At 36.0% G+C, this 26,081-nt stretch overlaps 2 long non-coding RNA genes across 7 annotated transcripts in view; both read left to right on the forward strand.

Moving 5' to 3' along the window:
- Window positions 1-26,081, forward strand: part of LOC144282265 (uncharacterized) — a 126,423-nt gene that overhangs the window by 63,126 nt on the left and 37,216 nt on the right. The window lies entirely within an intron of this gene.
- On the forward strand, window positions 2,602-10,777 carry LOC144281614 (uncharacterized). Of its 2 annotated transcripts, XR_013350049.1 has the most exons (4): window positions 2,602-2,667; window positions 4,889-5,007; window positions 5,519-5,608; window positions 9,049-10,777. It is a non-coding gene; the product is annotated as an uncharacterized LOC144281614 (long non-coding RNA). The 2 variants fall into 2 exon arrangements; XR_013350048.1 differs by lacking the exon at window positions 9,049-10,777 and having other exon boundaries at window positions 5,519-5,761.

Genomic DNA, 26,081 nt, shown 5'->3' on the forward strand with positions numbered 1-26,081 from the left:
ACTTTCAATAGTCTTAACTAGGATATAATGGTCGTCTGGACCTAGTGCAGTTGCTATAGCAAAGAAGAGATAGATCAAAAGTGTATTTAGCAGGATTTGATGAATTAGGTGTGAGGGAGAATGCAGCATGGAAGATGACTCAGAGGTGTCAGCATCTCTGTACACAGATTCTCTGTAAACAGAGGTTTCATTAACTGAGGTTTTGTACGTGAATAGTAGATATGGAAAAGAGGAATGATGTGAAACTTCACATTATTATGTTGAGTTTGAGATGCTATTAACTATTCTGGAAGTTAAATTCAAGGTCTAACCTGGACATACATATTTGATGCTATTGGGCTTATGGGTTTTGGTTAAAACCATGAGTGATGATATTGCCAATGAGGGTGTGTACATGGAAGAAAAACACTGATTGTTCAGGGACAGAAACCTGATGACAGAGCCAAAAAGGAGACTAACAAGTATGAGTTGAGACTCCAATGAGGAACTGAAGATAGGTTGTTGTCAATTGAGTCATTGGAAAAAAATACTTAGAACTGAGAGCCTCGCCTTGCCTGAAGGCAAAGAATCAGCTGAAATTGGGAAAAGTTAATGTATAGAGAAGATAAATTTAAAGACAAAGATCCTAGAAAAGACAAAAGATGATGGGTAGAGTAAGTTGGTTGACTTTTACAAGATGAGAACAACTCACATTCTGATCCTGGAAGAAAGTAAAAACATGTGCATATATAAATCATTTTATACAAAGGGGGAAGGTAGATGAGTTAGTTCATGCCTGATGACTTCCATTTTATTTTAAAAATGCTGGTAAGGTTGTTGAATATATGAGGGTGGATTTTGTGTAAAAGTCAAAGAGGAAGATAAGTATATGAAAGGCACTGAACAGAAAGGATAAAGTAACCAAGAAAAATAGAATGGCTGGGTGCTTTTGTAGTCCAGCTGAAATGAGATTCCATTAACTTATAGTGGCCCAAATCTAGGCAATTCTATGATTTTCTTGAGTAGTAGCAGACAGTGTATCAAGAGGCTGAGAATACTTGTTAGAGTGAGGCCCAGTGATTAACTAAGCATCTTAGGTGGGTCAGAAATGAAAGGTCAAGATGAGACTAATAGAGTATGGGAAAAAGGCTCAGAGATCTCTATGAAGTCAAAAAGTAGATCATAGAAGTGACAGTATGAGAGAAGCATGATATTAAAAGATAGAAATTTTAAGGCTTATGATTTCTGTTGCACTTTTTTTTTTGGTGATAAAAAGGTCCGGTGATAAAAACCTTTGATATGAAGGAAGTAGAATTGAAAGCCGCAAGTTCCTCAAAAACTTAAAAATAGATCTACCAATAGTTCATTGGTATTGGTTGTTGCAACAGCACAACCTTGCAATTATACTACTAGTTATTTACCCAAAAGATATAAAAATACTGATTCAAAGGATCACATGCACTCGGATCTTTAGCAGCATTATCAACAATAGCTAAATTATGAAAAGAGCCCAAATATCCATCAGTTGGTGAGTAAATAAAGAAAATGTGATACACACCATACACACACACACACACACACACACACACACGCACAATGGACTATCACTCAGCTGTCAAAAAGAATAAAATCTTGCCATTTGCAACAACCTGGTTAGAACTAGAGTGTCTTATGCTAAGCAAAACAAGTCAGAGAAAGATAGAGGACAAATGATTTCACTCATATATGGAATTTAAGAAATAAAACAGATGAATGTAGGGGAAAGGGAAAAAAGAAAGGAAAGCAAACCATAAGAGACTCTTTACTATAGAAAACAAACTGAGGAGGGAGGTGGGTGGGGGATGGGCTAAGTGGGTGATGGGTATTGAGGAGGGCACTTGTGTTGAGTGCTGGGTATTATATGTAAGTGATGAATCACTAAATTCTATTCCTTAAGCCAACATTACATTATTTGTTAACTAACTAGAATTTAAATAAAAAAATTGAAAGAAAAAAATAAAATGAATTTAAAAGAGAAAAAATAAAAGCAGTAAGAATCTATGAAATTAGTCCTTCTAGACTCTGAAAATCACCATGATTAATTATAGAACATGGGATAGAGAAAAATATTGATTCAGATTCCAAAAACTTTCATCAATATGAAGGGGTAACTATAAGCTTTTTAAATTATTGTAAAGAGCAAAAATAGAGAATAATATATTCAGAGGTTGGGAAATCCAAATAGAGAACATTACAATATTACATGAGAGTAGAGAATAAGAGTTTAAGAATCAATAATGGTAATGACCCTTCCAGACCTTATAACATGTAGAAAAACAAATATTTTCTTTTGGGGAAAGATTTAAGAATTTTCTTCTAGTAAGAGAGGTAGAAAGACTTTGGCTTTTTATTTTGTTTTATAAATATTTTTAAATATTAGACTAGTAATTCATTAGGCATATTTGAAAGGTGTGAGAAGAGGGGTGAAGGAAAGAACAGCTTTGTGAGAGAGTGGGATTGGATAAATAGTATGTAGAAGAGAGGTTTCCATAATGAATTATGATCAGATGTAAAGATCAAGGTTGTAAAGAGTATTGTAATGATCTGACCTAAAGTTTGGAATTCTAATGTTGCCTTGGACACAGGCTCTCCTGGTGTCTCAGCAAGGGAAGCTTAGATAGGGGCTTGGTGACTTATAATTCTTTTGGGGTAAGAGTTGAAGGAGTTTCTTTCTTCTAGTGTAGAGCACAGTGTTTGCCTTTATGAACAGCTTTTAGATGTTCCCCTTTTCTCCACTAACTGTTCTCATATAGCTCCCTATCTTATTCAAACTTCTCTCATTTGAGCAAGCTTTGGCTTTTTCAATGTCCTTCTTGGTGTGGTACTTAGAAATAGTATACACAGTGTATCCTAACCTAAATAGAGAGGAAGGCTAAGATACTCCCAATGGATAAATGAGTATAAGCTCAGCAGAGTGCTGTGGTTAGCTCATTTAACATGATACTATTGGCCTAAATTGAAATAACTTCCTATAAAGCCCTACTTTTCTTTCTCAATATGTATTATATGTATGTATGTATGAAATATAGTTAGGTTTGATCAGTCAATATTAAATGGCATAAATCTACTGTACTGATAGTCCTTTCCAGTGTTGTGTTTTCAAACATGTTGATAAGTTGGAATCATGAATGTTAATTACAAATGTAATTTGTAGTTTTTAATATAACACAAAGATAGAGCCTGCAACATGTTAGAAACCTCTTTTCAAATTGACATCCATTATGTGTAGTGATTTATTCACTTACATTTAACTGCACTGTCATCTTTTTCACATATACATATTGTCTAAAAGTATCCCATAGAAAATGTTGCAGATTGCTCCATTAGAGCTATGTAGTCTTTTTACTTGGGTCCAAAAATCCCATAAACCTGCACTTTCTGGAATTTTTATGGTACGATGAAAATACTTTGCTAAATCCATCCTCCGAATGTTATTGTTTTCCTATTTCCCCCAGTCCTTTCAACACCTCTCATAACTCTAATCTGGTCAGTTAGTTTTGTTGAGAAGAGTATTTTGACTAACGGTTTTAACACAAGGTTTCTAGAGTATCTTCAACTGGAATCTGTTGATGGTTTGGGATAATAAAAGCTGGTGTTGAATTTTAAATAGGCTGACAATAAGTATCTTTCTGTCTCTCAAGAATCAATCAAGTCATTTATTTAGCAAACTAATGACTCATTATGTCTTACATATATTAATGTCATTTTTTTTGTTAACTTCTGGATGTACCAGGCATAAGGTAGATATTGGAGATCCAAAGACAAACTACAGTTAGTTCTTATCCTAAAGAAGCTCAGCACCTAATAACAGAAATAGGTATTTAAATAATAGTACTGAATGATAAGAGATGTAAATAAAACATGAGAATATAGAAGACCTGAAACATGTGCCAGCTGGAATTTAAATCTAAAGAAATTTAAAGTGTTCTCAAGTTAATACTACTTATTTAGCTTTGTCTGAAACCTTTTTTTTATTCTCTAGAAAGGTCTGTTTTGAAGCAAACACTTCAATGAAGCATTGCATCAGACCAGTCTTGGCCCACCAACATGAAACTGCCACCCACACCCATATTCATCAACCAGTTCTTTTATATTTTTGTTGTGGTTGTGTACTTGGGCTTAGTATAATACAGTCAGAACATTCTTGGGTATAACTCAGAATGCTGATTAGCAATCAAGTTCAGTCTCAATTTCACATGAACCTGAGGTCTGTTTCCCCACATATATTGTTTAGCACAAAAGAAAATAAATGCATTGCTTTGTGGATGAGAAATCAGGCCTAGGCTTGTTGACACCTATCTGTGGCTCCTTTCCAAGGGCTTATTTTCAAAAGCCAGATCTCCATCCTTTTGTTGAGTTGAAAAATCAAAAACAAATAAAAAGCTATAGGAAACTTCCTTTGTGGAAGAAGAAGCCATGTGTGAAGAATTTTCATCCACCGTGCACTGCCAGTGTTACTAGGTGTAAATAGCAGGAGCACTGCCTCATGATTGAATTTGCCTACAAGTGATTAAGGTTATAAATTACATAAAGAAAATGAGCATGTTGCTAAAATAATTGCTCCAACACTAATTCCACCCTGTTACATCTTGCTTAAGAATCTTTTGCTATCTATGCAGTCCCATCATGGTTATTGCAAGTTTCAAGCCTGGCCTATTACGATATCTTTTTCACTAAAACTTACTCCTTTATTACCTTTCAGAATCAGGAGGCTAGATAATGAAAACTTAAATTACTCCCATTGGTAATTCTGTTGTTTACAAGGTAGTCAAAAGCTACAGAATTTTATTGGTATGTTTAAAAAGCCATATGAAAGAATTAAATTTATATGTTTTTATGCTAGCGGCTCTATTACAATGTTCTTTTTCAGTTTCTGTGGAAAGGCCTTTCATCAACAGAACTACAAAATTAGGAGACATTCTGCAGGGAAATAAATTCCTTTCATGTTTTAAGTACTAGAGTGATTTACAGCTCTCCACTGAGATGAAGGTACTCAAATAATCCCTCCCACCCATCTTTCTTTTCAAGTTTAAAGTGAACTAAGTGAATTTGCCTTTGGTGTTTTATAATGTCAATGAACTTTAAGAGCTTTTGAACAGCCACCAGGGACTAGGTCATCATTTTTTTTTTTTTTTTTTTTTTAATGTTCCAATCCAATTGAAACTGCCTTTCTGATTCAGGCCAGGGCTGCCTAGCCTGGATGCCTTGGTACTTTAGGGCACCATGGACACTGTTCCCAAGAAACTTGCCCAACTGGCCTTTCCTTGAAGGTGAATTCTCCTGTGAATTCTCTTGCTCTCTTGCACAGGATTGCTACCAGAAAATGGGATTTGGCCCCTCCTTTGAGAGAAGCCTCCACTCTTTCAAATAAAATCTCTAAAGCTCCTGTTGTAAACATGACATTTTCATAGTAGCTCCATCCTTTGACACTGACATCTGCCCACTGCTCACCATCCACGTCCCGTTCAAATTAGAAACTGTCTCATTCTTCTTTCCTCAGGTATCAACAGATTTCTGGACAACCACTGCTATTTTAGTTGTACTGCAGCTAAATTATGTTTGATGACGAGACATTGAGCTTGCTCATGAAGTAAGACTTTCAAAGCTTGAGACTTAATTCACCAAACAAGTACAGGGCATAACTAAAATAAAAATAATAGTTCTTTCAATTCTGAGATATTATTAGCTGTCACAAACCAAGCAGGCTTGGGCCTGTGTCTCTCAGGAATGACAGACCTTGAAAATAAACACATGCTGCTTCATGAATCTTGTTGAATCTTGAGAAACATTTTTTTTCAGGGTTAATATTATTTAGAAAAAACTAGATATGCTCTCTTGAAAGATTTAGCTATTTATAGATATATTTTAACATAATATGGTAAAAGTTTCTTTTCATAATAAAGACTGTAATAAGTACCTCTGAAAAGGTAAAAGCCTTTCTAAATAATTATACTAAAATAGTTTTTTAAAGTAAAGTTTATTTCTTTAACACACAACTCAAATATTACCATTCTGATTTTTTTCCTGACATAATTCAATACAATTTTCCTTGCTCATCTATGCTATTGTTTTACCATTGATTATACTCAATCTTTGATACCAAGTCATTTAGTCCAATTACAGTCTAACGCAAATTAGGTTTGTATCCTGGGTATTTAAATAAGTGACTGAATTATATTTTATTATAAATAACCATATTTCACAATTGGGTAAATTGTTTTATATGCCCTTAGATAGTTTTATAATAACTAAATTATGGAAGCTTTAGAATGGCCCAACAAGTTTTTGAAGGTAATGTAACTATAAGTAGAGATAGAATGGTTTGTTAATCTGTTTTCAACATATATCTGATTGGGCTTGTCATATTTTCATGGATAAATGTATTCTCCTAAATCCAAATATGCACTAAACACACAAGTAGCTGAATTCCTAAATTACAGTTTTTAAGAACTGAGCTTAAATAGAAAAGTATTTCAATTAAGAAAAGGTGATGACATCTCCCTAAATGCGTATGCAGGTATACACCTTAGATTTCAAAGTTGTTCCCTACTGCTAAGGCTAGCAGACATGATGAAAATGGCCCCGACAAATGAAATTTCAGTGTTCCCCACCTGGCACTGATCCTCATATTTATTTTTTCTTCTGGTTTCAAAACACTGAAACTGCCAATAACATTTTAGTTTAGGCTGATGGTATAATGTCTTCTGAGATTTTACAGGTGTTTTATGGGAATTTTTATTCCAGAGCAGCCTATTAGAAAGCTGAATTGGGTTATAAGTTATTACTAGTTGGAAAACAGAGAATGTTTTCTTCGTACTTGTTTTCTTCCCTAGAGAACATATATGTGCTTATCAAAATATTATTACTCCTTGAAAACATTTATTCAGCTGAACAATGGCTCTTCTCATGCTATAACAGGCAGGATATCAGAATAAATGCTAATAGAGGTACACCACATTTAAGGAATGAAAAAAAGCAAACCTTAAAAACCTACTCATTTGAATTAGATATTTCTAACCCAATCAAGAAATATATATTCATAGAATTAAGTTAGAATTCTGGATACAAATATGTTTTTTTAACATTGGTCTTCTTTCTATGGAGTGTGGCATTATGAATTCTGTCCAAATACTTCCATCTTTACATAACATACTGTTGAAAGCAGTAATTTATGTGACTTGTAGACCTTTCTATGCAGGATAAATGAATATATGACAATTATTTATTTAATCTGACCCCTGAAAAATTCAATATGGGAAAATTCAGGTGAAACTGTTGACTCTACATTTTTTTTTAATTTTGTATCTAAGTTGGCCAAAATAACAGAACTACTGCTAAGTCATCATTTTTTAAATATGGAAACAGTAAGTTATATCTATTTTATCATTTATTTACTTTTTTAGTGAGTTATTATATACTTTAGATCTTTAGTAAATCCTCCACTTGGTCATAAGTCAGGAGCACAAGTTTCTTATGTATTCTTCTAAAATAATTTAATTAACATTTTAAAAACTATACAAATATGCTTGCAATGATTCTGTTTTGATTTTTATATGAGATCTGTCTATCTCAATATAGCTATTTTTATGTCTGCATAAAAGGTTTATATTATGTCCTGATATTGACACATTATAACTCATTTTACCAGTTTTCTGTTTAATACTGGCTATTGACTTTATTTCTAGTTTAAATTATAATGTTTCAGTGAAGACCTCTGAACATATGTTTTGATAATTTTGGTGAGTCTGTCCAAGGTCACATTTATAGATAGGAAATGCTGGAAAAAAGAGCACCTGCATTATACATTTTGATAGATATGGCCAAATTTCCTTCAAAACATTTCCATTCTTTTACATCCCCACCAACAAGATGTGGCAGTAATTATTTACCTACCCTCTCACCAATACTGGGTACTATGCAACTTTTCATATGTGTCTATCTGATGGGAAAAACATAGAATCTCATGTTTTATTTTATTTTAATTATTTTAAGATTTTATTTATTCATTCATGAGAGACCAGAGAGAAAGAGAGAGGCAGAGACACAGGCAGAGGGTGAAACAGGCTCCATACAGGGCCCGATGCGGGACTCGATCCTGGGATGCCAGAATCAAGCCCTGAGCTGAAGATGGGTGCTAAACCGCTGAGCCACCCAGGGATCCCCAGAATCTTGTGTTTTATTTGTATATCTTTATGTATGAATGAGGTTGAAAATCTATTTGTACAGCTATAGTTTTTTGTTTTTTGGAAGCTACTCTTTCTTTTCTTATTGTAATTGATGTACATATCATTTTCGTGTGGCTTTGTGTATATATACTTATTTACCTTGAGAAAATGAGCTATGAGCTATTTTTGTTGCTCTATGCTGTCAATACAAATTGACATTTTCTCCTTTTTTTAAACTCTCTGTATCTTTTCTATAGAGAAATTTTAAGTTTTTATGTACAAAAAATTTTAAAACTTATATCTGGTTTAGTTTGGTTGGAAAACCTATGACTTACTCTAAAGTTATATTAATTCAACAAAGTATTCTGTCATTTTAATTTATCATTGGTAACAATTATTAATATTGATAAGTATATTTAATATTTCAATATGAGTAGTGAGGTAAGGAACCACTTCAACCACATTTTAAATGCTGACCACATGTGGCCATTTCTCTTGTCTTCCTCTCTTTCCCACTCTCAAATGCTTCCCCTTTTTTTGCAGTATAATTCATTTTTCTTATTGCTGCATTCCACTTGCATCTACACCTTTCAAGGTGATCACCAACAGAGGCTCTATTACAAAGCAACCCAAGCCAAAAAGTCATCGCAGCTCATTTAGTAGTCGCTCTCTAAACAGTTTGTGGTAGTCAGAGTTTAGTTTGCCATGTAACATCATGACCAATTTATAATGAAAGTAAACAGATTCTCAGATCATATCGGCCACATTTAGCCATTTAGTAAACAATCATTCATTATTATGCAGGCATAAAACTCTTTCTTTCACACTGTTTGGCAAGATTCATGATATACTATTGTCTTTTCAGGGGCTGTTTCCATGACATGTTCACTTGACATCATTCCAAAAAACTCACTCGGAATTAAGCCAGAAGCAGAAATCTCTTAACCTAGTCGTCACCAGGCAACAAGGAGTCATTCTAATAATGGCAGGACATAAAACCATTTGGGAAATGAAATCTTGGGCTCCATTCCTAGACAAAGGTCAGACCTGGCTGGAGTCTTAAACACTGTTCATGTGAAGGAAGTGTCTCTAAAGAAATTAGCAAATTTACAGATCTTGAATACCTTTTATTTCACTGGCAGAGACCCATTTCTAACATTCATTATACTAATTCAACAAACTATTAATATCACTTATTATGCTAACTATCAAAGCATCTGGTTTCCATTAGGGTAATAATTTAATATGGATTAAGACCTTTCTAGTAAAATGCTAACTCATCACCCCTGGGTACAGGTTCTTGATTAGAATACTACCTCAAGTTGTAATTTTAACCAACTAACTCACATATGGCCGCTTTTTAATGCTGAAGTACTTAAATGCCAATGTTTGTCACACTTATCCAATTAATATAATCTATTTAGAAGGCAATTGGGAATAAGTACTAAGTTTTTTCTTTTACATATTTTATATATGAAATTAGCTTGGGTCTTTATGTTGAAATTGAGAAATGCATAAATAAGTCTAAGTTCAGTGAGGAGTGAATGTTACCTATATTGTGTCGTATGAAATGTGGCATTGTGTGAAAAAAAAAATTCTAGGAAATTATTGAAGCCAGGAAAGCAGATTCTTCACAATTCAGGGCAGAAGAATTTTTATGTTATTTGATAGGCTGTGAAAGAAGTAGTAGTTCATGAAATAATTAGTTGAAGTGGTGATATATTCAGTGTGATTAGGAGAGTTTTATTTTATTTAACAGTTCCCAGGACTGCCTAATAGAAGAAAAATATAATTACAGAGTAGGGGCTAGGGAGCAGTTCTCAAGCCCTATTTGGAGAATTTTCTTAAAAGACTCATTTATCATAGAATAGAGGTGATCCAAGGAATAAATTAGTTTTGTTCCATTACATTCACTTTGAGGAAATGGGAATATATTGAGGCCTATTGATATCAGTAGACTGAGCATAAGGTTGCAAAAATTTTAAAGATGACCTATGTCAGATCCTCCATATAACAGGAAAATTATAAGTCCCCGAACAAGAATATGATCATCCAACCAGAGTTTAATAGAAGCGGTGGGTGGAAATCAAATCTACCTACTTTTTGTCTAGTGAAAATTCTATAGTAAAAAAAACTAATTATTGGCATTTTTCTGGCACCAATGATGAAGGTGTCTAACCAGGCTAAGATAAAAAAGTCAAGTCTTACTGAAGGAAGGACTATGAGGAGAAAAATAATGAAATCCCAGCTCAGAGAATAAAGAGATGGAAGAATTAAGCAGCCAGTGGAATGTTAAGTCTAAGAATCAGAGAGAAGTCAGACACCTGAGTCCAGCTGCTCTAAGCAGAATGAGATATAGAAATGATCTATAAATGATCTTTCTACAGAATAAAGGGAAAAGTCCAACAGGGAAATGGTGATCAGATTTTTAGGTGTTAAAACCACATTAAGGGCAGCCCGGGTGGCTCAGCGGTTTAGCGCCGCCTTCCGCCCAGGGTGTGATCCTGGAGATCTGGGATCGAGCCCCATGTTGGGCTCCCGGCATGAAGCCTGCTTCTCCCTCTGCCTGTGTTGTCTCTGCCTCTCTCTCTGTGTCTCTCCTGAATAAATAAATAAAATATTAAAAAGAAAGAAAAAGAAAAGAAAAGAAAAGAAAAGAAAAGAAAAGAAAAGAAAAGAAAAGAAAAGAAAAGAAAAGAAAACCACATTAAGCAGAAGGGCCACAGAAATACTAATTGTATGTTAGAAAATAAATAAGGATCATAATTATTATGATGTAACCATGTTCAGATTAACAAGATGGTTCCTTATAAATAGAAACCAATCAATTTATAAGAAACCATATGTTTAATATCTAACAACTATAATGATTTCATTTGATAGGGTTATAGCAACTACCTTAATTTGTTCTGACAGAGTATGTTATTATAGCAATTTTAGAGTTACATAGTTTACTGTTACCATAACAATATACTTGGCTCTACAAGCATATTCTTGAAGTTCATAAACCATTTAGCTAGTACTTTAAATTTTTATTTTTAAATTGTGAAAAAAATGTTTTTATGAAGATAACCAATTCTAACCCTAATGAAGTACAATGCTTTCAAAGTTGTGGATAGACAACAACATAATCACTGATGCTTAAAAAACAGAAGTATTTACTTTAGGACAAACAATAAAATGATCATGGATAACTAAAACACAAGGCATTTAGTTTAGAAAATTATTCCCCCCCCCAATTGTTTTATTTCAATAATTATAGTAAATTGAAAAAAATAAAATACTTCTATTTTAGGATTTCAGTGCTTTAAGGTTTAACAAATAAAATCTAATAAAAGTTCCAGTAGGTCTAATACTGCTTTATTGGCTTTGCTTCTGTTGTATTTTTAGAAAAAAAGGGTTGTGAGAGTAAGCAGGCATCTCTAATCCTTAAGAATAAGAACTCTTTTTACTGTATTAAAACAGTGAACTAATCATGTGTCTAAAGAAAAGAAAGTCATCCAAACCAAACAAACATCTTAGATCTGGCAAGAATTCTTTACCTCAGGCAACTAAAATAATGATCTACCTTAATTTAAGAATGTTTCTAAATCTCAAAGTAGAATGCTACAATCTAGTTAAGTAACATTTGTCACTCTAAATTATATGGCTGTTTTATTACAAATGTGATTCCCATGAGGTAGAAAATAGATAAACCATCAAAAACATAAAATGAGAGATGCCTAAGCCACAATAACAGTGAAAATGTATGTGCACCCATGAGGCAAATGGTATCTTACTGACATATGTACACATTCTGTGTTACCTCTAAATTAAAAAAAAAAAATGAGACTGGTAATGAGCAGAGATAATTTTTTTGTTAGCCTCGGAGTCTTGAGGAAGAAGGGGGCGCTGAGATGTGTGCAAAGAATAGCTCGGAGAGGGTGGGGAATGAAGAGATACTATAACTTAAGATCTATTGGATCTTTAAAACCTTTTTGAAAGTCTAAAACTTCTATGAATAGTTTAGACCTAGTATTTCATTAGATATCAAATCACTGGATCCTAAAAGGAATATAAAATTACTGACACATAAAGAATGAGTTCAAAACTCACAAACAAAAAGGAAGAAAATTTTTTAAAGCTTCCTTTAGAGAAGTCATTTCATTTATTTGATAAATCAACACTATCCAGATTACATTATTTTCTCATTTTAAAGATGAGGTTCCGCTACTATCATAATGTCATCCCTCTTCCTGGAATAGAGAAAGAAATCACTTACTTACAAAGCCAAAGTTGAATATGTGAATTTGCTTTTCTGCTGCCACCACCTCGCCACTATCTTGACTACTCAATCTCCTCTTACCTCCCCTCTACACTTTTGCAAGAATTAGAGCTACTTTATTACTTATTCTTCTATAAGAGCAAAATCAATCATGAAAGTTTCAAAATGTCATTTACTTTCCAGATTTCTGACACTCCAATTTGCTTTAGCCTCTTCATAAGAAATACTGCTTAATGATTACCACATTGGAATTTTCTGTAAGATTTGTGGAAATGGAAAAATCATACAGCCTCCTGCAGAGCCTGCTGTACCCACCTGTGCCAGTGATGTGCCTGCCCAAATGGGAAGACTGTTTTCTGGTAGCTGACTCCAAATTTTCCGTGACACTCATTGGTGGACCTAGTCAAGTTCTCCACATCCCAATTTTTTTTTTTTTTTTTTTTGACACAGGCACAAATGTGTCATCTTGCTTTTATCTCATTCTGATTCTTGGCTACTCCTTTCATCCCCTGGGGTCTCTCCCTTATGGTAGGCTCTGGAATTAAATTTGTCTTTAGATTTTTATATGCAGAGGGAGGGGCAAGATGGCTGAAGAGCAGGGTCCCCAAATCACCCGTCCCCACCAAATTACCTAGATAACCTTCAAATCATCCTGAAAATCTAGGAATTAGGCCTGAGATTTAAAGAGAGACCAGCTGGAACGCTACAGTGAGAAGAGTTCGCGCTTCTACCAAGGCAGGAAGACGGGGAAAAAGAAATAAAGAAACAAAGGCCTCCAAGGGGGAGGGGCCCGCGAGGAGCCGGGCTGAGGCCGGGGCGAGTGTCCCCAGGACAGGAGAGCCCCGTCCCGGAGGAGCAGGAGCTGCACCGACCTTCCCGGGGGAAAAGGGCTCCAGGGAGGTGGAGCAGGACCCGGGAGGGCGGGGATGCCCTCGGGCTCCCGGGGACAGTAACAGGGACCTGCGCCCTGGGAGAGTGCGCCGAGCTCCCTAAGGGCTGCAGCGCGCACGGGGGACCCGGAGCAGCTCGGGGGGCTCGGGGGCGGCTCCGCGGAGGGGGCTGCGGGGCGGGAGCAGCTCGGGGGGGCTCGGGGGCGGCTCCGGGGCGGCTCCGCGGAGGGGGCTGCGGGGCGGGAGCGCGAATCCAACAGCGCAGGCTCCGGAGCACAGGGCGCCGGGACACAGCCCAGGATCTGGCCTCCCCCCGGGACAGGCAGAGGCCGGGAGGGCCCAGGACAGCGAGGACGCTCCTGCCCCAGCTGAGCAGATCAGCGGCCCCGCCCCGGAGCCTCCAGGCCCTGCAGACCGAGAGCTCCGTGCTTCCTGCGGGGGCTGACTCCAGGGCTGCAGAGCTGCCCCGCCACTGCGGTTGTTCCTCCTGCGGCCTCACGGGGTAAACAACCCCCACTGAGCCCTGCACCAGGCAGGGGCTGAGCAGCTCCCCCAAGTGCTAACACCTGAAAATCAGCACAACAGGCCCCTCCCCCAGAAGACCAGCTAGACGGACCAGTTCCAGGGGAAGTCAAGGGACTTAAAGTACACAGAATCATTTCTGTTTGCTTCCCCCACCCTTTTTTCCTTTCTTTCTTTTTCTTTCTTTTTCTTCTCTTTTTTCTTTTTTTCTTCCTTTTTTCTTTTTTTTTTCTTTTTCTCTTTTCTTTCCTTCTTTCTCTCCTCTCTTTTTCTCCTTTTCCCAATACAACTTGCTTTTGGCCACTCTGCACTGAGCAAAATGACTAGAAGGAAAACCTCACCTCAAAAGAAAGAATCAGAAACAGTCCTCTCTCCCACAGAGTTACAAAATCTGGATTACAATTCAATGTCAGAAAGCCAATTCAGAAGCACTACTATACAGCTACTGCTGGCTCTAGAAAAAAGCATAAAAGACTCCACAGAGACTTCATGACTATAGAATTTAGATCTAATCAGGCAGAAATTAAAAATCAATTGAATGAGATGCAATCCAAACTAGAAGTCCTAACCACGAGGGTTAATGAGGTGGAAGAACGAGTGAGTGACATAGAAGACAAGTTGATGGCAAAGAGGGAAACTGAGGAAAAAAGAGACAATTAAAAGACCATGAGGATAGATTAAGGGAAATAAACGACAGCCAGAGGAAGAAAAACCTACGTTTAATTGGTATTCCCGAGGGCGCCGAAAGGAACAGAGGGCCAGAATGTGTATTTGAACAAATCCTAGCTGAAAACTTTCCTAATCTGGGAAGGGAAACAGGCATTCAGATCCAGGAAATAGAGAGATCCCCCCCTAAAATCAATAAAAACCGTTCAACACGACATCTAATAGTGAAGCTTGCAAATTCCAAAGATAAAGAGACGATCCTTAAAGCAGCAAGAGACAAGAAATCCCTGACTTTTATGGGGAGGAGTATTAGGGTAACAGCAGACCTCTCCACAGAGACCTGGCAGGCCAGAAAGGGCTGGCAGGATATATTCAGGGTCCTAAATGAGAAGAACATGCAACCAAGAATACTTTATCCAGCAAGGCTCTCATTCAGAGTGGAAGGAGAGATAAAGAGCTTCCAAGACAGGCAGGAACTGAAAGAATATGTGACCTCCAAACCAGCTCTGCAAGAAATTTTAAGGGGGACTCTTAAAATTCCCCTTTAAGAAGAAGTTCAGTGGAACAATCCACAAAAACAAGGACTGAATAGATATCATGATGTCACTAAACTCATATCTTTCAATAGTAACTCTGAACATGAACGGGCTTAATGACCTCATCAAAAGGCGCAGGGTTTCAGACTGGATAAAAAAGCAGGACCCATCTATTTGCTGTCTACAAGAGACTCATTTTAGACAGAAGGACACCTACAACCTGAAAATAAAAGGTTGGAGAACCATTTACCATTCAAATGGTCCTCAAAAGAAAGCAGGAGTAGCCATCCTTATATCAGATAAACTAAAATTTACCCCGAAGACTGTAGTGAGAGATGAAGAGGGACACTATCTCATACTTAAAGGATCTATCCAACAAGAGGACTTAACACTCCTCAATATATATGCCCCGAATGTGGGAGCTCCCAAATATTTAAATCAATTAATAACCAAAGTGAAGAATTACTTAGATAATAATACACTTATACTTGGTGACTTCAATCTAGCTCTTTCTGTTCTAAGCACAACATCTCCAAAGAAACGAGAGCTTTAAATGATACACTGGACCAGATGGATTTCACAGATACCTACAGAACTTTACATCCAAACTCAACTGAATACACATTCTTCTCCAGTGCACGTGGAACTTTCTCCAGAATAGACCACATACTGGGTCACAAATCGGGTCTGAACCGATACCAAAAGATTGGGATCGTCCCCTGCATATTCTCAGACCATAATGCTTTGAAATTAGAACTAAATCACAACAAGAAGTTTGGAAGGACCTCAAACACGTGGAGGTTAAGGACCATCCTGCTAAAAGATGAAAGGGTCAACCAGGAAATTAAGGAAGAATTAAAAAGATTCATGGAAACTAATGAGAATGAAGATACAACCGTTCAAAATCTTTGGGATGCAGCAAAAGCAGTCCTGAGGGGGAAATACATCGCAATACAAGCATCCATTCAAAAACTGGAAAGAACTCAAATACAAAAGCTAACCTTACACATAAAGGAGCTAGAGAAAAAACAGCAAATGGATCCTACACCCCACAGAAGAAGAGAGTTAATAACGATTCGAGCAGAAATCAACGAAATCGAGACCAGAAGAACTGTGGAACAGATCAACAGAACCAGGAGTTGGTTCTTTGAAAGAATTAATAAGATAGATAAACCATTAGCCAGCTTTATTAAAAAGAAGAGAGAGAAGACTCAAATTAATAAAATCATGAATGAGGGATCCCTGGGTGGCGGAGCGGTTTGGCGCCTGCCTTTGGCCCAGGGCGCGATCTTGGAGACCCGGGATCGAATCCCACATCAGGCTCCCGGTGCATGGAGCCTGCTTCTCCCTCGGCCTATGTCTCTGCCTCTCTCTCTCTCTCTCTCTGTGACTATCATAAATAAATAAAAATTAAAAAAAAATCATGAATGAGAAAGGAGAGATCACTACCAACACCAAGGAAATACAAACGATTTTAAAAACATATTATGAACAGCTATACGCCAATAAATTAGGCAATCTAGAAGAAATGGACGCATTCCTGGAAAGCCACAAACTACCAAAACTGGAACAGGAAGAAATAGGAAACCTGAGCAGGCCAATAACCAGGGAGGAAATTGAAGCAGTCATCAAAAACCTCCCAAGACACAAAAGTCCAGGGAGATGGCTTTCCAGGGGAATTCTATCAAACGTTTAAAGAAGAAACCATACCTATTCTCCTAAAGCTGTTTGGAAAGATAGAAAGAGATGGAGTACTTCCAAATTCGTTCTATGAGGCCAGCATCACCTTAATTCCAAAACCAGACAAAGACCCCACCAGAAAGGAGAATTCCAGACCAATATCCCTGATGAACGTGGATGCAAAAATTCTCAACAAGATACTAGCCAGTAGGATCCAATAATACATTAAGAAAATTATTCACCATGTCCAAGTAGGATTTATCCCTTGGGGTTAGATTCAAATGGTAATGCTTTACCATTATCCAACCTTTGTCAACCACCTTACCACTTAACCATCTTACCACTTACCATTTGTTGCCTCTAATGACTTCCCACTGTCACCCACTGCTGTCCTTTATGTCATAGTGGGGTTTGATGAATGCTTCCCTCCAGATCAATCCATCATAACACACTAAAGATAAAAATCAACATATTCAAGTTAAGTTGTCTCCTTGCTACAAGAGAAAAAAAAAATTCTTCCCTGAAGAAATGCAGATTAAGACAATTTTTTACACTGATCTTGCCAGAAAAGACTGTATTTGTGATTATTTTCTTAGAGCTCCTAGCCCTTATAGGTAGCGACGAGTGAATACTACCCAGATAGAAAAATGGGAAGAGAGGCAAGATGTGTGCTGACATGTATCAAGTGCTTCTTGGTACAGCTGAGTAAGCTATTTTGCTGCTTCAAATTAAATCTATAGTCATACATTTAGATAAATCAATTGCATAGCATCCTTTCCCTTAGAGAAGATGATAAAGTAAAAAATATGTATTAAGACCATGATGAACAAAAATGTAAGAAGTAATATATAGCAAGAAGTTTTTGTTTTATATTGTTTTCCATTTATATGTTTAAAAATATGTTATAAACTTAATATCTCTTCCTTAAGTATCTTTTTTTTGAAACCTGCAGATTTCTTGACCGTTCTGATTAAATCTCATCCATTTTGTCTTTGTAGCTGTTTCTTGTTTATCCAACATCTCCCTTCTTTATTTTATCCTCAAAATAACGCTAAACATATGAAAAATTATAATTCATAATGCATCCATGTTCCTAACTAAACTTAATTCTCCCCCCAAGAAATAAGTAAGTCATAAGAAATCCTTTTTTAATTATCATAGTTTTATTTTTATTTTTTTAATTATCATAGTTTTAAATGAAGAAACTAATTCTTAAGGATGTACTATTACAAAACCTTAAGTTATGAACAGAGCGTGGTTTTGTAAGTACTTTTTTTTAATCACTCCTTCTCTGAATTCTGAGTGAATGCTGAGCCATATTTATGTGTGTTGCTGGATTTTGCCATTAATGTGCCATCAAACAAATTGAAATAGTAAAGTCACAAATCTTTGCTTTATTCCATCCATACCTATCTCCGGTACCAATAATCACTTATCATCAAAGGTTAGAAAATTATTTCCTAAAGGAAAACACTAAAAAGCTGCCAACTAGTGGCTTTTGATTTATTACCTTTGATATATATTACCTTTGATTTATTAAATGTCACTAATTATATTTTCTTTCAAAATCGGCTTTTTTAAATATTTTATTTATTTGAGAAAGAGAGAGAGAATGGGTGGTGGGGAAGAAGGGCAGAGGGAGAGGGAAAGGGAGAAGCAGATGAGCAGGGAGTCTGACTCAGGGCTTGATCCCAGAACCCTGGGATCATGACCTGAGTTGAAGATGGACTCTTAATACACTGAGCCACCCCGGTTCCTCCAGAATTGGCTTGCTTTAATCAAATCCTTAGAAAATTGAGTAACAGAGCAAGTGGCAAAAATATATAAAAGTGAGAAGCTTCCTGAAAAAAAAAAAGTGAGAAGCTTAGGATAGAGCATATTTGCAAAAGGACATGGTAAGATATTGCTATTGGCAATGACCAATTAAATGAACAATGACCAGAACCACCTCGTGCAAACATCTGCCCCAATTCTCCTCTTGTATTGACTTCAGAAGTGCTAAATAACTCACTTGAGTAGCCAGGGAAAACACACCCTAGTTTCTTCTCCAATAATTAGCTGTTATAACTAATGTCATAAATTATTACCTTTGATTTATTACCTTTGGATTAAATATGAAGAAGTAAGTATATCCTCAGTGTAATACCACCATGAGCTCTACTAGCAATTAACTATATACATGTATATCCACTTAACTTTAACTCATTAGTCACTAGAAATAATCAGGTCTATGCATCTATGACATGTTAGTTGAGTGAGTATTGTTCTCATTAGTATTTTGAAATGGATAACAATCTATTTTGTCCTAAACAAATTAACCTTTTAAAAAAAGTCAAGTCAAGGATATATCTTAAACGACTCATCCTCCAGTCATCTAGTCATTCTAATCCTAAGAATTTATCATAAGAACAAAATTAAAGTCACTAACAAAGAGTTTGCCACAACAGTCCCACTGAAGCATTATTTGAAATCACAGTATTAACAGTTGGAAATTATTTAAATAAGTCATGATATAAAATACCTCTTTGGTAGAATACTATGAAGCTGTTAACATTACTCTGTGTAATTACATTTTGTAACATAGGAAATAAGCAAAATGTATTACTTAGTAAAAATTTTATTACAGAGTATGTAAAATAAGATGTTATTTTTGTAAGTAAATGCATCAAATTATCCAAATGGTACATACTTAAGTATTAATAGTGCTTATTCCTGTATGGAGAGAATAGAGATTGATTGTAATTGTATTTTCTTCTTTCTATCCCTTTAAAATAAGAATTTTATTCACTAAATTGCCTATTCAGAACTTATATTACCTACATATTAATTAATAATTAACAGCCAAGTAACTTTGTAACTATTCTTAATATGCAATTATGTAAAAACTTTAAAAGCAATCAGTCAATCAAATTACTCCTGACCAATGAGGGGATTTTATTAACAAAATCAAAATGTCTATTCATCTCTCAGAAAAATATACAGGAAGTTTTCAGTTCATATATAGGTTGGTTTCCTAAACTTCAGTAATAAGCCATTTGGAATTCAGAACCCATATCACCTAGAAAAACAATGTTATAAACAATTATTAGGTTTTCAGATTATTCATTAATTTGCCCAATACTTGTTAAGATCCTACTGTGTCTCAGAAACTATTGTAAGCACTGGGGAATGAAATTGCAGTGATATGTCTACAAGACAAGGAACACCAAGGATTGCTGGCATCGCCAGAAGCTAAGAGAAAGATGTGAGAAAGCCTACCCCCTAGAGACTTCAAAGAATGTATGGCCCTGCTGAGGTTCTAGCCTCCAGAACCATGAGGAAATAGATTTCAGTTGTTTTAAGCCATCTGGTTTATTGTCATTTGTTATGTCAGCCTTAGGAATCCAGTACCATGGTATTTGAGAAAACATGGAAGCTCTCCTTCTCAAAAGTTTGCTGCTTTCTCATGAGACAATACAGAACATTTTAACTCTTTAATCCATACTCCTACTCAGAATAACCCTCCAGACCATCCTCCAGCCCCCAGTAATTTTAGGCTTCAGATGAGCATCACTTACCTCTGCCTATGACCCATGGTCCCTTTTCTCTGAATAAGGCTTTAAGAGAGGTACTTGCCCCCTCAAGCAAGCTATTTTCCCCAGATCACCTTTATTCCACTCACTTTACCTGATAATAAACCAAAAAGGAAGCTATCATCCAGGGAGTTGTCCACCAAGGAAAATGAAGGAGGGATGTATAACACTTCTCTTTGAATAATTTCACCTTCCCCCAAGAGAGTCAAGATGGGAGCCAGAATGATCTATTTAGAACCTTTGGCCCCATGAAAATACAAGGTCAGGAAAGGAATTCAGAAAAATAAAAATTAAGTAGGAAAATTTTCTCTATCTAGGGAATTTTCTCTGTAGTCAGAGGTGTGACTATGAAGATGATGGAAGAACAGAATTTTGTTGAGGTTCATGAATTAACATAGATTTTTCCCTTGTCAAGAACTGAATAAAAATCCATTCCTTCATAAAAGGATTAAGGGAAGAGGCTTAAGTAAGGGAGACTTGTTCTTGTGTACTAAATTCAATAAATTGGGTGTTTATATCCTGGGATTGTATGAAGTAATTTATAATTACAGAGTGAGTGAACTGGAGCTATGCAATTACTTCTTTCAGCACCGTTACCTTAACATAACTTAATAGCATTGTGTTTTAGTCTATCCACCAGGTTTTCAGGACTCTTAGCTGGATTTAATTTATGTAATAATTATATGCTTGATTTTCTTAAAGGAGTTGATAGTAAATAATAATAATAGTAGAAATATTAACAACTGTCAGAGAACTCCTTTTGCAATTTGTGCATAAAATACCTTTCCCAACTAACTACTCTTTGTCCTTTGAGTCTTAGCTCAGAGAAACCCTCTACCAGAAAACTGTATATGACTGACCATCTTCATCCTCAGCACGAAGGTAGAGAGAGACCTTTAGGGCTTGAAGTGTCACTCATTCTCTTCTCAAGACACCAGCTATGTTTTTCTGTCTTAACCAGTCTGCCAATACCGTAATCATCAGTTTACTTAGTCCTCTTGCCAACTACAGTGCATATATTCTTCGTTTTATTAGGATTTTTCAGTTTCCTTTCCTTCCTTTGTATAACAAGTGAATTACAATAGGGGTTCAATGAACCATAGCATTTGATGGATACTTAATGGATACACAGTTCTCTACTGGGTGGCCCCATTCTCTGGTCACTGAGAGGGGAACTGAAAACAGGGATGAAAGGACAGAGAAGAGTGTCCCTGCCTTCATAGAGCTTATGTTGAAGATGAGGGAGAAATCAGATATTAATTAATTAATTAAGCAAGATCATTTGAGATGTTAATTAGAATTTGAATATAAGAAATAGGGCAAAGTAATAGAAAATAACTGAGAAAGGTTGCATAGGAGGGCTTTTCTGAGGGAGTGAGAATTGTATCCCAGTGACTTAGTTACTTCTTTGGTAATTAATTTGAATTGATTTTGGTAATTCTTTTAATAAATAAAACGTTTATTTGTCAAAATAAAAAGAAAATGTAACGTGCCATACTTCTCCCCCAGTGAATTTAATTATTTATTTGATTTAGAAATCAAAGAATAGATCACAATCAGAGCCATTGAGAATGGCTGTGTGGTGTATGTTCCTTGCAAAGGTCCCTGGCTGATGGGTGGATGGTGGCTAAAGTCAGATCCATTTCAGCTCACAAAGCCAGGCACCATGTAGAGGCTCAGGCACCTACACAGGGCTCAGTCAGCTGGGAGGGAGAAGCAGAACTCCTCTCCTCCCCCTGCCCCCATCCAGAGAAGTCACCTTTCCCTAATTCTTTCAGAAGGATGCATCTTTGAAAATTCATGCAGAGAACTCACAGGTAGTATCTGTTGCCCTGATGACCCTGGTACCCCTACTAATTTTAAGCTTTAATTAGAAGAAGACTCAAATGATTACTCTTGGTTCAGTTAATATAAATATAATAGTTCACAATTATTTTCTCACTTGATTATACTTGGAATTTACCAAAATTAGAAGTGATCCCTTTTCTAGGAACAACAGTACCTTGGCTCTTTTACAATAAGCTAAATAGAAGAAATTCAGTTTCTCAAGGAACTTAGACCAGTTGAGAGGGCTCCTTCATTTCCTATTTAAAATATTATACAATATTTAGATAGTATCTCATCAATTCTAGCTCCAGTGCAGTAATATCTAAATGTATATTGATTATTAGATGTTTTTTCCTACTTTTATAAGCCCAAGTATATCTGTATCCTCTCCTATATACACACTCCCATTCTTTAGGTGATTGGCGGAGTAGCTTTATTTGTATTTAGGCATGAATTTTAAATATATTGCTGGTTTTATAGCTTCTCTTAGTACAGAAATGACGGAATGTAGAGATATCCAGTCAGAATTCAAAAACCAGGTCCCCAAAAATAATTTAATTTAAAAAAAACAGGTCCCTCTCTGTTCATTAGTAGCAATTTTTAAAAAGATTTTATTTTATTTATTAGAGACAGCATGAGTGAGATGGGCAGAGAGAAACAGAGAGGGAGATGGAGAATTTCAGGCAGACTCCACACTAAGCACAGATCCTGATGTGGGGCTCCATCCCAGGATGCTGAGATCATGACCTGAGCTGAAACCAAGAGTCTGAGACTTCACAGACTGTACCATCCAGGGGCCCCCCATTAGTAGCAAGTTTAAGCAGTAAGTCAACACCATTTTTATACAAAATTTTATATTACACATTTCATTTGTACTGATATGATACTTATCTTTATGAGAAGAAAAGGGCTGCAATCCAGTGGGACTCATGAATGCCATCACTGCTGGCTCTCAGAGCCACAGGATCTAGGGGGTCTGTCTCTTAGGCATCGGGTACAAAAACTGAGGTACAGACATATGTACAAGCTCCTTCTAGGAAGATACTGGTGCGTGGGAGCAGGCTAGAGGGAGCTAGTGGGACAGATGTCTGCCAGCCTCTCATGTCCACGGAGGACCACAGCCAGCCCCCAAATGACCATAATAGCTTTCAAAGTATGCAGATAGACCTCCTTCAGGGAAAGACCGGGTCTGTGCATTTTTGCGGGTCCCCTCTGCACTGTGCACTCTTAACAACTGCTGCTTTGTTTGCTGTAGTCTTGTGAGTCTTCTGGACCCAAGCCTCGCTAGGTGAAGACCTGCATCTTAGTGGGGGTCTTAAGTGTTGGGATACTAAATGCGGGTTTCAAACCCTTTGCTCCTCAGGGTGAAGCTGGGAGTTGGGAATTCCCTTCTAATTTTATGGCACTCTGCCACTGGTGGCATTGAAGGTGAGAGTGTGTCTTGCCTTTTCCTGTCTTCTTCAATGTGGATATTTTCTTATTCACCTGATGTATCAGCCACTTTCTGGATTTCTTTCAGGAGTCATTTCTCCTTATGTAGTTATATTTTCAGAGTATCCATGAGAGGAGAGGAGTTCAAGAGCCTCCCGTCTCATTCAAACTCCCTTCACAATTTCTTATTTATATCCTTTTCCCTAAGGAGGAGTTAAAGAAGAATCGTTATGTCAGTGGGGATTATAACTATAAATGGAACTTAACTAAAAATTTCTTGAAAACATGGAATAATCAATAAAATTGCCAATTATCTTCTTGTTCCTTGCACACACACACAATAAAAAGCAGTAACTAAAAAAATCAGAATAAAATGAAACCAATTAAATAGGAATTTTAGATACAAAATTTAATGTAACATTACCTAAGAAATATCCAAATTAATCAGTAACCTTTTTTTTTTTTTTTTAGTAACTTCTATTATATTTTTGGTTACATGTACCAAAAAAGCAGACACCTTTCTTAATGGAGGTTCCAGTATGTTATGTAGGTAACAAAGAAGATAGATATCACCTTGTTTAGATATTGGCTACATGAACCAAAGATATCATCTTAACAAAATATTTGTATATCTATTAGACAATAAAGGTTATATTTTAACAATTTAAAGTCCCATTTTATTTAGCACATTTTCTTTTCTATCCTCTTTTGTTACAAAACCCTTTTTTATTTCAACTTAAGTTTGGTTTACTAGCCTCCCAGGAAATACAGAGGAGATATATAAATAAATTAAATTAATAATAATACATTTTCATTTATTTTCGCTATTGAAAGACTTAATTGAAGTATATTAACCTCTGTGTGTATTTTCTTATAGAAAACCATGTGTTTTATTGCCTAATAAATTGTCTTTCCCTGCATCCTCACTCTGTTAGCAGTGAGCCAATCCTTTTGAGAATACACATTCCCACATATAATCAGGACATGTTTGTTTTACTAAATGAGGAAATTAATAGTCAAGTTATGGATGTTTAAAATGCTTTTTTTATAAAATCCAAAGTTATCTTATGCTTTTGAAATAAATTCACTACCTACTACAGTTGAAATGAAGAATATTATCTATTTATTTTCAGGGAAACTTGTTTCTGAGGCATACAACTTTCTTTTCTGCCAGCCTCATTAAAAGGCAAACTCTCCATTGTGTTTCTCTGGTACTGTGAAGGGTGGTAGTTACATCAGTGTCTTGGGTTGGTCATTCACTTGAAAGAAGCCTTTCAACCTGGTTTCAGGAAGGGGTAAATTGATCATATTGTTTCAGTCCTTTAGTTCTTTAAGGTGGGGGATTTGTGGCAGAAACCTGTTGAAATTAAAGTCATTATGCCTGCACTTTACTAGTCTCACCAAACCCCCTTTACTTGCAGGGTTCTCACACCAAGGAATTCTTCTGAGTGGTGAATAAAACTTTTATTTGCCTTTCCCACAACTTATCTCCAAGCATCCCTCTAATTATCTTGTTTCCTTCCCCAGTGAACAACCTGTTCATAATTAATGTTAATTTTATTTTGGAAAGATTCATTTATCTTTTGTTTACACATGAGTGTTACACAAAAACGTTGGAAAATTATTTCCTAGTATTCATCATGGGAATGGTAATCAAGGTGCTCTCGGGGTTTATATATTCACTTCTGATGTCAGAAGTGTTTTTCTGAATATTTTATTTCCTGGACAATCTGTGCTTTTCTCTTATGGAAAAGGTACAATTTAAGTTAGTGCAGCAGACATGTTTGAATTAGATGAAAAATGGAATGACATGATGATTTTGATCTGTATGAGTTCATGCAATTGTGTTATATCTTTGATTTTATTATCATGTGATAACTGTATTAAATAGCAGTCATATTAAAATGCAGAATGTTTGTTTTAAATTCAGTAGAAAGCAATACTACGTGATTTTAATGAAAATGATCCATTTCAGACTCAATTATATATATTGACAATTACCTTTAATAAAATAACCAGATCACTTTTTTTTAACCAGATCATTTTAAACATTTGCTGTCATTCCATTGGAATTAAAATGAAGGCTTCAAGGACTTTTGTTGCATTCTACTTATTGTATCTGGATGTGCAATATAAATTAGCCAGGTGGTCATAAAATATTAATATCTGTTGAATTTAAATTTCACCTTATTAAGATTTTATCTCAAAAAATTTTCCCTAACTTACCCAAGATAAATCACTTCAACCATTAAATTGGTTTAACATATTTGTATCCGAAAATACTTTTGGAAGCAAAAGAGTATGTCATTACTGAAATAAAATTCTGCTACTTTAGAGCCAATTATGTTCAGTGTCTACTGATAGAGGAATCACTTGAAATGCTGTGTCAATTGCTAACAAAGGCTTATTGATAAAAACTAATAAAGAGCTTAGTTTGACTTTTTTCTTCTCTCTTAAAAAAACTGTTGAAGGGCATCCAAAGGGTGTTATACAGCTAATTTTTCAGTCAG

The sequence above is a fragment of the Canis aureus genome, chromosome 13 (assembly GCF_053574225.1).
Source record: "Canis aureus isolate CA01 chromosome 13, VMU_Caureus_v.1.0, whole genome shotgun sequence".
NCBI lineage: Eukaryota > Metazoa > Chordata > Mammalia > Carnivora > Canidae > Canis > Canis aureus.